The following is a 15,933-nucleotide window of genomic DNA, read 5'->3' on the forward strand; positions in this document are numbered from 1 at the left end:
AGCCCTAAAGGGGCTGTTGCTTTTTGTATCTCATGTGACATTTTTATTCACATTAGATTACAGTAATGCTCAAATTAAAGGAATGCACATTTATTATACATCTTGAATTAAAATTTCCTATTTAAAAGAGGATTTACTTGAGGGAAAGTTTAGGATAGAGCAAAAATTTGTATAAATGTTTATTCAATGATGTGTGAGAATCAACTTTTTTCCCCTTATTACCAAATATAAAAGATATCTTCGCTTAGTACAGAACTTGAGTAAATTAAAGAATATGTTTGCATTGTTGTCACCCAAATCATGTCCCTTATTTATTAGATGCATATGGCCACTTTTGCTGCTTGCTCGCAATGTGGCTTTTGCACCTATGTGATGGATTAGTTTAAGAATTAGTGACTTCTAAAAAGAGATAGTGACTTCTAAAACACCACAATGAAATTTTTATTTTAGCATAGATTTGCACCTTGGTTCCCCTTAATCTATTTTTGAATGCCTTCCCTTGCTTTTTTCTTGATTTCAGGACAAGGACATAGCAATTTTCATACTGTTTCAATATATCAAATTCTATGTCATCTTTTTTTAATAAGGAATTCTCTATTGTTTTCTAAATGCTGATACAAACTATTTTTGTTTATTTTAATGTGGGCTGATATTTGTTCATAAAAGAGATCTCATAAAGTACACCACGATCATGATTACAAGATTTGCTCCTCATGATCTCATATTATCTTGGACACTTTTTTGAAGATAATGTTGTGTATTAAAATGTGTGCATGACTGTGTTTCAGAATTTCTGGAGAAAAGCCTGACATCTGAGTTATCATTATGATTTCCAATGAATCTGGTGTGCAAATCTGAGTGCAAATATATGTTTCAGTTTAAATGCATTATGATGATACCATTGTTTGATGTTAAAATTGTATTTGTCAAATATGTAACTTCTATAAATTCTGTAACTACAGTCCATGAAAATATAAGGAATGACTTTACAAACCCCTCTAGTGAATCTATATCCCTTGGAAATATAAAAACCAACTTTTTTTTGTCTTTCTTAGCCTACAGAACATCATGTGCTATAGAATGTGATACATTATACTATGTAAATTATTTATTACAGACAATTGCTGTTTAACAGATTTCTCAAGCAATGTAGAATCTCGTTGATGATCGGAATTGTTATTTTTCACGTTCTGGAGAGTCCTCTCTGATTTTTTAATCTTTGGGTAGAAGTGATGCTCTTGGAAAGCAGACCTGTCTTTACCAATATAGAATGCTTGACAATAGCAGCCAAAGTTGTATTCAGGTTGACAAGTATGCTGGTCACATAACTGATTTAATCTCTCTACTAATTTGATGACTAATTTGATCATTTCAAAGGAAATCTTCACTCTGGGAAGAAACTTAAAACACTGTGTTATACAAAAAAATCAATCCTTGCATAAAATGTATTCCTGTGTCTTCATTTTGCATGTTTCTGTAATACAGCAGGACTCTAATGAAGAAAAATGACGAAATCTGTTACCAGGCTATGTTTTTACTGGAATTGGTTTTTGAATTACTCTTAAACCATAACAAGCTCATTTCACTATAATACTGTAAAATTCTAACCAACAGACCGAACACCACATATTTCAATATTGTTTCCGAGTCTGTTAATTATAGATCATGCAATATAAAAAATGCTTATGAGTCTATTATTTTTTTCCAAAGTTTGCTGAGATGAGCTGTCCTTCTTCCCTTTTTTGAACTAGTGAGACCAAGCTGTTTGCAAATGTTTCTTAGGTTTGCATTTATATTCATCCCAAAGTTGTAACCTAGAGATATTTGGTATTTGAGTATAATGAGTAAGAAATTTGGGGGCAATCCTGTATAGGAAATAATGTAAAGTAATTTGCTAAGTTGGCATGTATTTGGTTTTTACTCTGGGACGTCAAAAGAATAACTCACCTGGGATTCACCTGTTCCATGTACTGCTCTATTCTCTTCCCAATGCCTTTGAGTTCAAAACCATCTCCAACTTTTGGTACCATTTATGGAAACCAGTGCCACTAATGAAAATCATACCTATTAACTTGTGGCATTGTTAGAAAAAGGATAACTATTCAATAGAGCCTAATGTTTTTGTAGCTTTCTGTTCTACCTCCTTTTATAGCCAATTAAGAGGGTGTTTTATTTCCCTCATTAAAAGTGCAGCACCAGTTGCCATACTGAATTGCTAAGAATGAGCTTGCACATCCTGCATGTAACCTTTTCTTAAAACACGAGAGCCTTTGTCATTTTTACAATAAAGCTCTCCAGTTTTACGGATCGATATTTTTAAAAAATGATCTGGCCTGAGAATCATGCACACAATGTATACTCATTAATTCCAAGATGTTATGTGCTGCCCATTTCTCGTGAAGGTGAATTTATCTACATTACATTATAACCTCTTCAGAGAAAAAGGCCAATCTTTTTCATTTTCTTTTCCTCTTTTGCATAACCACATTCTGCCTTTTTGAATTTCCCCAGATAGTGGCAGCAAGTAAACTAAAAGCAATAAAGTGGCTGCAAGTATCTACTCCTGGCTTACCTTGCAGGTTTAGGACATTTGAGAAGCAAATGGAGTCACTTTCGGTTAGTTCTTCCATGGGCTGTAGAAAACATTTAGAAGGGATGCTTTGCAAACTGTGTTGGTGAGAGATAAAAGCTCTTTTGAAAAATTTAATGCAACTGCATCCTGCTTCAGGATAAAGTCTTTAAGAAGAGGTTGGATAGCCACTTATCTGAAATGCTATAGGGTCTCCCGCTTGAGTGGGAGGGGGGTTGGACAAGAAGACCTCCAAGATCCCTTCCAGCTCTATTCTGGACTGACTGACTGACTGACTGACTGACTGATTGATTGATTGATTGAAGTTGCTTGAGCATAGAGAGTACTGCTGCTGGAATTGTCAATGTAGAGAAATAACTGGGTATGCAGCAACAGCCACCCAAAGTTACTTGATAATAATATGGGCAGCGTATAAATTTAATAAATCAATAACCAATCATGGGCTTCAAATCAATAAAATGAATTTTGAACCTACTTTGAGAACTTGTTTTGTAAAGCTCCACTTTCAAATGATTGTTCAGGTCTAGCATTTGCCAACAGCATTATTTGAAGTTAAATGCTAAAGAAACTACAATATGATGTGTTACTATTATTTTTAATTACACTATAGTAATAGTTGATATGGCCTACTCTGAATTGTGGAGATCTTTTTTCCCATTCTCAGTACTTACATGGAGAAGCATCCCACATTTTACAACACAAATAATTTTAAAAAAGCATCTGGGCCCTCACTCACATAGTGGTGACCACCTTCCCAAATATCTCTGTCCTTCACTCAAGGCATAATCCTGGAATACTCACTGCTTCTTTCCTAGGATGCTTCATAGGTCACAATTCATGAATTTCCTGAAAGAGATCTGATTTTTGATAGGTGAAAAAGTTCATTACCTTGAAGAAAAAATCTACTGCTGATTTCCCTGAGCCTATGAATCCTAACTTCTAAAAACACTAGAGTAGTTTAAACATTTGGTAAAGTAGGTATCATATTGTTTGATATTTTCCACTGATATATTTTCAAAGTGAATTATAATGAAAAAACAAAGAATAAATAATCAACTTTTCACTTCTTAATTAAAGTAATTATATATGCATTTATCTTTAATGACAACAAAACATTGATAGCAATTAAAGGTGGAAGTCAGGTTGATTTTGTTAAAAAATTGTTTCAGACAATATTTTCTATTGCAATAGAAATAAGTAGTGGAATAATTCAAAGGGCTAAACAGAAATAAATTTTCTTAAATCTAAATATTGAACCATGACTCTTAAAACCTGTTATTTTAGCCAAAAATTTAGTAATGGCAGAAATACTGCATTTCATGGTTCAGATTAATATGGAAAAGAACTAGAATGTAAATCTGCATAAGACATTTCAGTCAATAGTTGTCAGAATTGTTTGACAAAAAATATAGAGAATGACAATATAGCTTGGGAAAAAGTAGCAACATAAATAAAGATTCTATAGTTAATAAATAATATGGTGCAAAAGAAAAATCTGAAATATTTAAATAAACACAAACATAGTAGAACCTCAAGATCAAACTATATGTTATGTCACATCCATTGATATAGTCAAGATACCATTTTTCCTTCTTTAAAAATCATTTTGAAAAAATATGAGGGTAGTAGACAAGTGGCTTTGAAACATATTCCACTTTTATTGATTTCCCAGACTCATTTTATTCCAGGCAAATATATATTAATATTATCCATCCAGAAATAGTCATATCATGGTGCAAGATATAATATAACTACTATAGACAGTAATTTTTTTAGCATCAAGGAATTGGAAGATACATCCCATGCACTTTTTCACCCTCTGGAAACTGCATGAAATAAACTAGATTGCCACAGGAACATAGTAGAACAACATCTGCAAGATCTCAATATGGATGCGATTGTTAAACCTGATTGCTTTTGATATGTATTTTGTGTTCAGCACTTGGGGAAAAAATGGGACTGACATTGCATGTCTTACTGCATTGTACCTTTTCCTCCTTCTACTTCAGTAAATTAGGAAAACCCACCTGATCTACTTCTGAACGTTATCTCATTCTGGACTAAAAAAAATAATTCAGCCCCCTTTGCCTCAATAATATCCACATCTCCGTCAAGACAATCTTTATTCTCTACAGGCTGATTTTTTTTAATGCATTGGTTTCATTGGAAACTTGGAAGCACTATAAACTGAAAGAATTTCAGAATAATCTAGAGTGAGTAAATATAGTCAACTTTTTGAGATTAGGTCTGTCATATTAATAGGGGAATTTATTTATTCACAGTAATGATGGTGTGATAGGAAGAAGTTGTTCCTGGCTATTGTTTCTAACACCATGGGATGATCTAGGGGTACAACTCAGTGCCTTGACTTGCCAGAGAGTCATAGGTATTGCGGTAGTGATCTGATGATGTAGCGCACTAAATGAGTCAAATATTATTTGGAGAAAAGGCTTCAGACCTCATATGACCATAGCATCTCTCTTTGTTTGTCTTTAAGGTTGAAAAAATGCCACTGCTTTAAGGAAATCACTCAGCAATTCCTAAAGCTATAGGAGGATCCTTTCAGCTTGTACAATGAAAAAGGGAGGGGCTAACTGATGTTATTAACAAAGAGCAGTGAAGATCTCGGCTGTCTGAAACTCTTATTTTGAGCCATTTCAAAGAGTGCACAATCACGTTGATCATATACTTAACTAAAAGGAAAACTTAATTTTATCTTGAATATGATAAAAGGTGATAAGAGTGAAAAACAATTCTGAACCACAATGAAGAACATTACACCATCCAAGTGGACACTATCAGATATCGGTCTAGAGATGCCTATGGCCCTTGGACTGTGGGTTTCTCTCTTTTCTTACTGAGCAGCTGGACATACCGCCAAACAAAGCAAGGTAGGATGTCTATCTTTCCTTAATATTTTCTAATGGAGTCTATGTGGGACCCAGATGTATTCTTCTGATTGAAAATAATGCTAGAAGCAGAGCTTTGGTTGCTGCATGCTAGTTAGATGGGGCAGAGAGCCTGACAGATGCCAAGGGAAACATCTATAAACACTCTGGTTGGGTGGGCACTATGTTGCCTGCGTCTGGATTATCAGTACAAAGGTGATATTATCATTTCACAGGATCAGACTGACAGACAATTTTTATGAATCTCCAGCCAGCTGAGAGCAACTTTTGTTTGGCATCAAACAGATTCCCTTGCAAGGGATTACTCAGGTAGCTGGCTCCATCAACACAGCCTTCACTGCTCTCAGTAAATCTACATTTCCCTTAACACAATTTTCATAAAATTCATAGTGAGTGAACCAGTAGATAGGGAAGGAGAAACAAGAATTATTCATGGCTTAAATCGCTTATCACAAAATGACACATTTTCCTGCAAACTTACCTGGGTAGCTTTTTTTAAAAAAATGTGAATAAATGTATTTGTTTATAATCTAAGCAACAAGTGACTTTCATTCAGTCTGTTGGGGTTCGCCCACTCCCAAGAAGTTGAGTTAAATTCAGAATATCTGATTTGCTGCTTTCAGAGTATGTTTTGCTCAGTCTGAGTAAAAAAGGATGAAACTATCCACCTGGGAGGCAGTTCTCTGAAATTCACTGCAATCAAAGAGGATTGAACAAGATTTGATAAGCTCTGAGTAAGCATCTGATTGAAAAACTCTTTTTAAAACTGGAAATGGGAAAGTTTGCTTATGACAATCTATAATGCTGATTCAGTTTTGTGGTAGATCCAGCTGCAAGAGAAAATCAGTAATGATTAGAGAAAAACATAAAAAGCAGTTTTGAATTCAGATCCTGTTAAAGGAACACTCAGAAGTTCAATAGAGACCTAAAGTTCAGCATATATCCCAATTTTTTAAATGTTAATCCTAATTAATAAAATTTATTTGTAAGTAATTCCATAAATTACTGGGTAATCTAAAATTTGGGGTTTTTTTCACATAGAATAACATACAATGGTAAGTTTTTTTTTTTTTATCCTTCCCAGATCTGGTTTCTGAATGTAAAACTAAATAAAGGCTCCGTAGCATTCCTATGTACGTACACAGTAGTTTCTTTTCTTTTCTTTTTTTCTTTTCTTTTTTCCTTATGAAATTAAATCCATGCTATTTGTTAATTTTAGAAAAGCCCAATATGGTATAAAGGGTAAAGAACTGAATTAAGACTAGGGTAATTCAGGTTCAAGTTCACCACTTAGCTCCTTAAGTGATTTTGGGCTAGTCTTATTTCAGATAAACCAATTATGTGGTAGTTCTCATGAGCAAAATTGAAAAAAAAACTAAAAGGGAGAAAGAGAGTGCAGTGTGCAGCATCTTAGGCTCCTGGAGTGAAGATGGAATATTATTCTCATATATAGATAGATAGATAGATAGATAGATAGATAGATAGATAGATAGACAAGCAAACAAACAAACACCTGTGGTATCTCGATACTTGATTGCTTTGAAAATCATCAAATTTCATACTTGACACATTTTGAAGTGAAAATTTTGTTCTGTTACTTGTTTGATAGTCAATGAGCAAACTAGTAGTTGTTGGTATCAGCTGCCTTATGACATGCCATTATTTCCAGCTGAAATAAAGGGTCACATGTTAGCTAGGTAGTTTTTTGGGTATTCATCGGTTATAATACTCTTGCATCTCCCTGAACCAATTAATGATGAGTACCGAGATACCACTGTACAACAATAAAATGCAATACTTTTGTGTTCAAGTTGCACTACATTCATCATTTCTTTTTTAAAATAGCAAAGGAATTTGGTAATGTGAAGTGTAAGAGCTACAAAACAAAGATTCTGTGTTAATTACTTTTTTTTTCAGATTGTAGTCTCAGTTTATCAGTAACCGACTCAGCACAGTAGACTGCAACAAAGGTTCAAATTCATTGCTTGAGCTGAATAATAATTGGGAATGAAGAGTGACATTTTTGTATTTCCTCCATAATCTGGTGGGCCCACAAGTGAAGCATTACTAGGAAGTAGGTGAATTAATTTAACAAACAGAAGTTGACAAAAACAGTGAAATATTTTTATTTTAAGTTATCTATAAAGAATGCCTTGTTCTATTTATAGTTGACCCTCTAAGTAATATTTTCATCTTCTCAGCAATCAGAGTAAAAGTAAAGAAAGCTTAACATAGAAGAGCAAGTCAGTGTTTCTTGCATTCTTCAGTGCTTTAAATTTAAAGTGCTTTAAAGATTAAATTATTCTTTGCTTTGGCCTTATACTTGTATAAAAGCAGAACAAAAAACTTAATTTTAAGCCTGAGAAATGAAAGTCTTTAATTATTTATAGCATTAAAATGTACAAATGGTTGATCAATGCACTTGAAAAAAAATCCACATTAACTTCTGAAGGTTTTCACAGTGTTCTAAACTTCATGTCACAGAGATAGGGGAGGAAAAGGATAATTATTAGATGGAGAATTGCATTTTAATAATTTCCAGATGCTAGTAATGCGGCTGAAAAAAACAAGGAAATTCAAAACTTAGTTGGTTCGGAAGCCCTGTTCTTCCCAGGCATAGAATAAGAAATCCTGCACAACAGTTCATAAACTCCTAAGATACATTTCTTCTTATCCCAGCTTCACCAAAAAGGAAGAAAGAAAAAAGAAGCAATAATGTATCTTAGAAGTACTTAGCTTATGTTGATACAGAGTCTTCTACAAGAATAAAAGTAATATTTCCTTGGTTTATATTTTAATGTAATTATACTAAATTCCACTATGCAAACCAATATGCAGGCTTAAAAATAGACAATATTCCTCTGAATTGTGCCTGTTTAACAAATCATACAAAAACATGTGCATTGAAAATAATTTGGCTATAAAAACATGTAAGAGGGGCTGTAGTGAAAATGCAGGTAAGAAAATGATGCATGCTTCAGCACCTTGATTTTTTAAGTATCCTATTTTGAATTATCCTTTTCTTCCTCCCATATACACCAATCTTTACAGAAAGGGTTCAGAAAACCTTGTCATTCTTGATAGTTTTATAAACTAAGGAAGTTTATATTTGCGTATGTGGGAAAACAAGTGTAGAATTCTATGAACTATATATGTGGCATGAAGGAACAGGACCACACATCAAGTTCCAGTTAAGAAGATTTATTGCTCAAGCCTATTCACAAGAATCTAGTCAACTAACAGTCAGCACCAAATTGGCGCTAGATAAAAGTTAACGGAACTCAAGGGAGAACTAGACATAGAACACTTATGGGAACATAATGACTCCAGACTGATTCCTCTCTTGACTCCACCCTCAGGCTCTGCCTCTTCTTTTCCTGCAATATATTGACAAAGGGAATAGAAAATGGCAAATAATTCTCAAAACCCAGGAAGAAGTGGAGGAACTATAAAAAATGTAAATAATTTCATCCATTCCAAATCTATAGCAACTTTCATAAACATTGAAAGTATAATGCTTAGGTTTAGATTGTTTCCACATCTAAAGAGAATAAAGATGTAGAGGATTGTTGTTTTTTTGTGACCGACATGCAGTAATCAGGAAACTAGTCTCAAGAACAAAATAATCTTTGCTGAATGGTAGCATTTTAGACAATCTGTAGAAGAAGACAAATGCTTGAACACCTTAATCATATAAATATGACTTTAAATTAATATGTCAAACCAACCTTTTAAAAAGGGAATTCAGTTTGTAGTCTGGGACTTCAGAATTAATACAGTGAAAGCTATCTATGTAGCAAAAGTGATTATAGATACTGCCATGATTGGATCCATATTATTTTGAAAAGAGAGCTATATTCTTATATTCCCTTCGTATGAGAATAGCAATTATCATGTGATATACTACACAAACAGAAGGTTTTATGTGGATATTTCTTAAACTCAAATGAGATATATATCACTATCAGACTATACTTGTCTCTGAGGGAAAAAATAGAGTTTTTTACAAATTTGGATTTGAAAATCAATTCTTTCTTAATTATTTTTGCATACACAACCACACCCCACATACACATATACATGTATGCATATACATACATACATACTTACAGAGAGAGAGAGAGAGAGAGAGAGAGAGAGAGAGAGAGACTTCTATCGGTTATTATAGAGATCTAGATCGAAAGCAAATAAACAATGATGATGGTGGTACAACAATTACCTGATGTATAGAGACATTCCATCCTGTAAGACAGATTTTTGCACCCTGATTTTCTTCAGATGTTATGGGAGTATAAGCAGTGGAATCAGACCTAGTAAATGTGGAAAGAAACTAAGTTTGGAAAGCTGAAAATACTCCAGCACTCAGATCTTTCTTAATAAATTGACTTCTTTCAAGGGCACAATTTCCAAGGTAAACCAGAATCAGCTATGTAGCTATAAGCAATATAACCAGCTGCAGAAGTAAGTGGACCCACAATTCTACCCAAAATGTTATTTGAGAAAAAAATATATATAGGCCCAACTTTAAAGCTTGGGGCAGGCAGTTTCCAATTATGCCCGGAATAAGACCTTAGATGTTAAGTCTGTTGTAGGAACATGATGGCGATGGTGATGAAAGGGAGCAACATCAAAAGTGTCAGCAAGAGGAGAAGGCAATGGCATATCGGTGCAGAAACTACATGCATATTTCAATTGGTTGTGTGACTGTGCTACTAATTTGGAAGGAAGAAAAAGTGCAGAGAACAGCTTTCCATAAAGCATGCAAAGTATGTGTAGCTGGAGAGCTTTTGCTTGGCACAAAAGTCAGCTGTACTGAAGAAACTACTTCAAGCAGTAGTTTAGATTATGAATTAAAATGTGAAGACAAAGGTGATCTATGAGACTTGGAATCCATTTTCTCTCACAAATACCTAAGTCAGAAACACAGAGAATGGATGCTGCAGTTAAGAAGAATGTACAGCTGCATTTTTAATCTGGCACATATAATATTTTTAAACCAAACTATTAATCTGTTATAGTAGTAAGAAAAAAGTTTAAACAATTCTACTAATAAAATTTACTAGATTAATAAGGCGGAGTATTATGTGTAAAATGGCATTAAATATTTACAAATTCTTTTAATAAAATAGTAGATTAATAAAAATACTTATTAAATATAAAATTTTAATTGGGTGCAGTTCATTGGTTTTTAATGTGACAGTAAGTACGAGACCTGTGGAAACTCAAATGTGTAGCTATTGGGTAAGAAATCTGGAGCCAAAATAAATTCTTTAATACACTGTGATAACTTCCTTACCTTAGTCATATATTAGAATCTGTTTACTTAAGTAAAAGAATACTGCAACAGCATGTCGTTAAAATATTTAAAGTAAGTCAGGATTTGAGCTCTTATATTTTAAATAGTATAAATAAGTTTAAGCTGTTGTAAATAACACAGTCCCATGGCATGCTGAAAAGAGATTTTAACATCCTTCTGTATTTGAAGTAGGTGCGGTATTCTGACTGAGAAAGAAAAATAAAGGTTGTATTTTCTAAAATGGAACACACTCCAAATTCCTTTGGATGGGGTAAGGTTGAAAAGTCATATCTGGAAGGAATTAAATGATAGAGAATCACTGGTTGTTCTCAGAAGAGAATGAACCAGATCAGATTTCAATTATGATCAGCCCGAATAAGAGCCATTCACAGGAAAGTGTTCATCCAATAGAATAAAATATGTATCATATAACTATGAACCACATAAACTGGTTATCTAAACTTTGTCCAAGACAAAGGTACAGGAAAAACTCAGTTAAGACTTTGTGCCTTTTCACTTTAGGCTGTGCTATGTTACGTGAACTCAGATTTTATTGGGGCAGAGATATAGTTATCTTCAGTGACTGAATAAATAAAATTTGATCTCTCAAAAATTTGTAGCTGCCATCTTGATTTTTCAGCCTGATAATTTTTTCTTCCTTCTCCAAGTTCTTTCAGGAGATTATATTTGGAGGAGTCAAATGCAGCAAAATTCTTGGATATTAGACTCTGTGGATTAAATAAGCATAGTTTTGGATTGTGAATTTACATACACAGTAAAGTTTTGAGGTCACCATGCCTATCATGGATGTTATATATTGGGACTCATTTTTCCCTACAGAAATAGAAAAATTATGCCGGTTATTTAACATAAGTGCAATAAATCTACTTTTGTTCATTTCTCAACCAAATCCTTACTTTGCTAGTGTGTAAATCATTGATCTGGCATAAAGTAATGTTACAGTTTTAAAATTTTGTACATTTTCTTCTCCCATTTTATCCAAACAACTTATCAATACGTTTCACAAAATAATCTTCCTGTAATTTTGCATTCATTCTTCCACTGCAGCCGCCCTACACAAGGAGAATTATTTATTATTTAAATGAACAAATAAATAATAACTATTGTGCATTAAACTATTGCATAAGAAATTGTGAACTTTAAAAATAGATTTAGTTGAGATGGCAATGTAAACTGTTTTAGACAAGGAGAAGAGTTTGCTTAGTTCTGATTCCATTGGAGAATGGAATTTGTATGCTCAAAATTGAAAAAAAAAGAAACTTAGGCTTTTGTTTGATGATTGAATAATTGTGCTAGAAATGGCTTGTAATAACTAATTACAATACAAAAAGTTGAAGTTGTAAATGAAAATGGTATGTCACTATACTGGAAAGAGTCAGAAGTCATTTTTTTATTTTTAAAAAATTTATCCTTGATACCTTCTCTCTTCCCACATTTTAATATTTATTTTTCTTGTACTTTATATTGTAATAAATCTTACTAAAATTTCAAAAAAAGAGAACTAATTACTCTATTAAGTAGTTTGGCATGGTTCTCTTTTCTTTTTTGCTAATTGTAAACTCACATAGCAACTTAAATAAATACTTTCATCTCTTAGTTGCTTCTTTCTCTTAGAACATCTCCATAAATTCTGAAACTCAGGCTCTGTTCAGCTGAATAAAATGCTCTAGCTAAGCGAGAGTTATTTTAATTTGACTTTTTTTTTCCTGTGTGCCACCGATTTTCTTCCTGCCTTCCTGTCTCATTTTAGCACAAGCTTTTTTTTCAATTCAATATTTGGCTATGTCAGTTCAAACAGGGAATATATGAACAAAAATTGTCCCTTCGTCGGAGACTGCATAGTTGTTAAGCTCTTTCCTCTGAATCTTTAAAACATGGGATTTCTTTGGGCTAAATAAATCTCCAGTATCCCTTCATTTGTTTGTTAGTTTACTTTTGAGAGTTAAGCTGACGGAAGATTCCTTGGCAAAAGGGTTTAGAAATTCCCCATCCAGCTGTACAAGCTAAAGTTTTCATGAAAAGGCTAATGTGATAGCAACCTACTAAAAATCAAAATGGCATCTAGGTATAAAGAAATGCAGATTCACAAATTCAAATTCAAAGATTTAGACTGATTGAATTTTCTGCTTTTGAATGGTCTACTTTTTCTCTGTGTTTAATAAAAACGGAGTAAACTACTTCAGATTTTGTTTCTCTAACACACATACATACATAATTGTAAACATCAAACAAAAACTTAGAATAATACTGTCAGTCCGTTTTAGAGAATTCAGTGCTATGGCATAGAGAGTCATATGAACTCACAACATATCATGTATGTATGTATGTATGTATGTATGTACTGTATGTATTTAAGTATTTAAGTATGTATATACGTCCCTCACTTTTCTGTTGAAAAAAATTCAAGTTATTTTACAAAAACTTGCTTTCAGAATCAAGTTTTATATCACAGGCTTAGCCTGGAACAATCTTCACTCTGAGAATCAACTTGCTTGGTCTTCTGGAAGACTGTTAATATTAGCATTAGGACTAATATTTTACATAAGCCCAATGTACATGTATTTTTATGGAATTATTATAAAATAACTCAGTTGTTTTCTTTCTATATTGTATTATTTTGGGGTTTTATATTAGTTTTGCATCTACAATCCTGTTTACCTCCCAGAGTTGTGTATTTAAAATGGACAACTATATACATTTTCTGAAATAAGTATTACAATACAATTTTATAGATACTGTGTAAATTTACTATCATTATTTTTCAGATAGCTTTAAAGACCAGGGCTTAGAATCAAATGATGGCTTAAATCAACTAGCCTGATTCAGAAAGAGCAATGACTTGGAGAATTTACATACAATAGGCTTTTGTATTTTTCTGAATATTTCAAAATCCATCTAATCCTGGGATGAAACATCCTGGATAATATGACCCCATCTACCACATTTTCCAAAACCATAAGCGCTACCTAGGAATATTATTGACTGCCTTTTTCCAATGCTGGTATAAGTTATATAGAGTAAAAGTAGCATTCCTTCTTTACAGTACAAGCATGCAAGGTAACTGATGCGAATTTGTGGTTTCCTCTCTCAGCTTTGAAATATCGCAGACTCACAAAAGCTACTGTAGAGTTCGGAAGAAACACAGGGGTCTGTTTAGTTATTTGTTTTTGTGGTAAAATAAAATATTTATTATACACAGGCACCTACTGTGAACAGAGGGCAAGGCCACCGTGTTTTATCTCTAGGGTGTCATGTTTGACTTCCATTAGGGATGTATCTCAGACCTGTGAGTTTTCATAAATTCAGAAAGTCCACTTTGAACATGATTTCAAAGCCTACAGGAGGTGTGAGGGATGTAAGAACATTGCCTACGAAGGCAAGAACCTGTTGCTTCTCACATATACCTTATGTTTTCTAATTCAACACAACTTACTGGAGGAAAGAGATTTTTTTTCCTCTCCACTTTGACAGTTTTCTTTTTAAAGGAAGCTCCCCTATTGTTTCCTTTTTTTTTTTTTTTTTGAAAAAAAAGAGGGGAAAAACAACTTTAAACACAAGTTCAAGCTGAAAATAATTAACATGCTTCTGGGAAAAACAAAGCATTGCATCAACATTCTTTTTCAGGCTTTAAAAACTTTAATCCCTGTCTCAAGGAATTCTGATGAAAAGATGTGTGTGATCTAAATGATATAATTGCCGTCCTTACATCACCCCTTATTTTGTGACTATTCAACAGAATGCAGTGTGGTAAGTAAAAAGTCATTCTGACATTTTGCATGATTTGAAAATAATAGCATGAACATACATTATTTCTTCCACTCTGTATTCAAAAATTATAATAATTTTGTGAATACGATATTCATACAGCAGTTATAATTTCTACAGTAGTTCAGCAACTCAGTATAATTCCATTATTTCAGAAACCACAACTACATATAAAAATCAAGAAAGGACTAGGATTCTTTGATTATTCTGATTAGAAGCTTCCAAGTTTCTATGTTTATTCATACAAACTAACATCTACTACTTTCAGAACCCTTACTGATTCTCATTTAATATTATGCCATTTTAAGAGCTTATCTCTGGAAGCTATAATGTTCTTGAAATAAATATGAAACCCCAGACAGAGCTGGGGGAGGGCCCCAAGATTTTCAGGGAAAATTAGCTTTGCCAGTACAATAGCCTATTAATCTGATCTACCTGACTATCCAAAAAAGCCATCATATATGATTTCCCTGTCTGGAATTGCTATGTGGTATCTCTTTCTGCTTCTATGCACTGCTCTGTTTGCATAAATTGGAAAATCCATGCCAAGCTGCTGTGAAAGCAGGCAACTTCATAATTGAAGTCTGTGGTGGAACTCCTATTGCAATGAAGCATGATATGACTGTGCATTATCTTTAAACTGTAGAATTAATTGATGTGCTTCATGCAAAAGTCTTAGCACTAGCCTCAAACTAACCAAATCTGACTGGCAAGGACTCTCCAGTTGCAGACAGGGGTCCTTTTTAATGAAATTACAGAGTAATTCAACATGGGTAAATCCCTTGTGGAGTTCTTTGTAGATGACATTTATCTGATGTTGCACAAGCCAAATATGAATTTGCCTTTGATAACAAAAAAAATATTGAAAAATGGGAAGACAAAGGATTTAACAATAACGTTTAAAATGGCTGAGGTCTTCTGTATTAAAGTTGTCCCTAAGTTAGAGAATGAGTTAAGGCAGAGCTTCCCAAATTTTCTGAGTTCAGAGTGCCTCTAGTGGTTCCCAAGCTGTGTGCCAAGTTTAGTTCTGTTTATTAGGTAGTAAAATATCCTGCAGCAGTCCTATGAATTGCCCAGGGTTATGTCGACTTGTTATTCAATTTAAATATGAATTATATCAAATGCTGATGCTGGCCCAGCCTATTACCCCAAGGCCAGTGCAGTTCTCAGTTCACCCCAGCAAAGTAATGCTATGCATACAAACATACAAGTGATAGACCCTTCCTGCAGGAGTGATGCTCTCAGCCTTCCCCATTCCACACTCTGGCAATTCAACAGAGACAGAAAAACAACGCTCATGTCATGGCCAGCTAACCAAAGCATCCTTTTGCTCAAATCAGTGCAAGATTGCC

At 33.6% G+C, this 15,933-nt stretch overlaps 1 long non-coding RNA gene across 1 annotated transcript in view; it reads left to right on the plus strand.

Moving 5' to 3' along the window:
• Positions 1-6,270, plus strand: part of LOC120309443 — a 48,663-nt gene extending 42,393 nt beyond the window's left edge. Inside the window, exons 3-4 of the long non-coding RNA XR_005557083.1 lie at positions 5,088-5,481; positions 6,123-6,270. This is a non-coding gene — a long non-coding RNA (uncharacterized LOC120309443). The remainder of the gene's footprint in view (positions 1-5,087; positions 5,482-6,122) is intronic.
• The last annotated feature ends 9,663 nt before the right edge of the window (positions 6,271-15,933 follow it).

The sequence above is a fragment of the Crotalus tigris genome, unplaced genomic scaffold (assembly GCF_016545835.1).
Source record: "Crotalus tigris isolate CLP2741 ecotype Arizona unplaced genomic scaffold, ASM1654583v1 scf7180000017536.10889498, whole genome shotgun sequence".
NCBI classification, from domain to species: domain Eukaryota; kingdom Metazoa; phylum Chordata; class Lepidosauria; order Squamata; family Viperidae; genus Crotalus; species Crotalus tigris.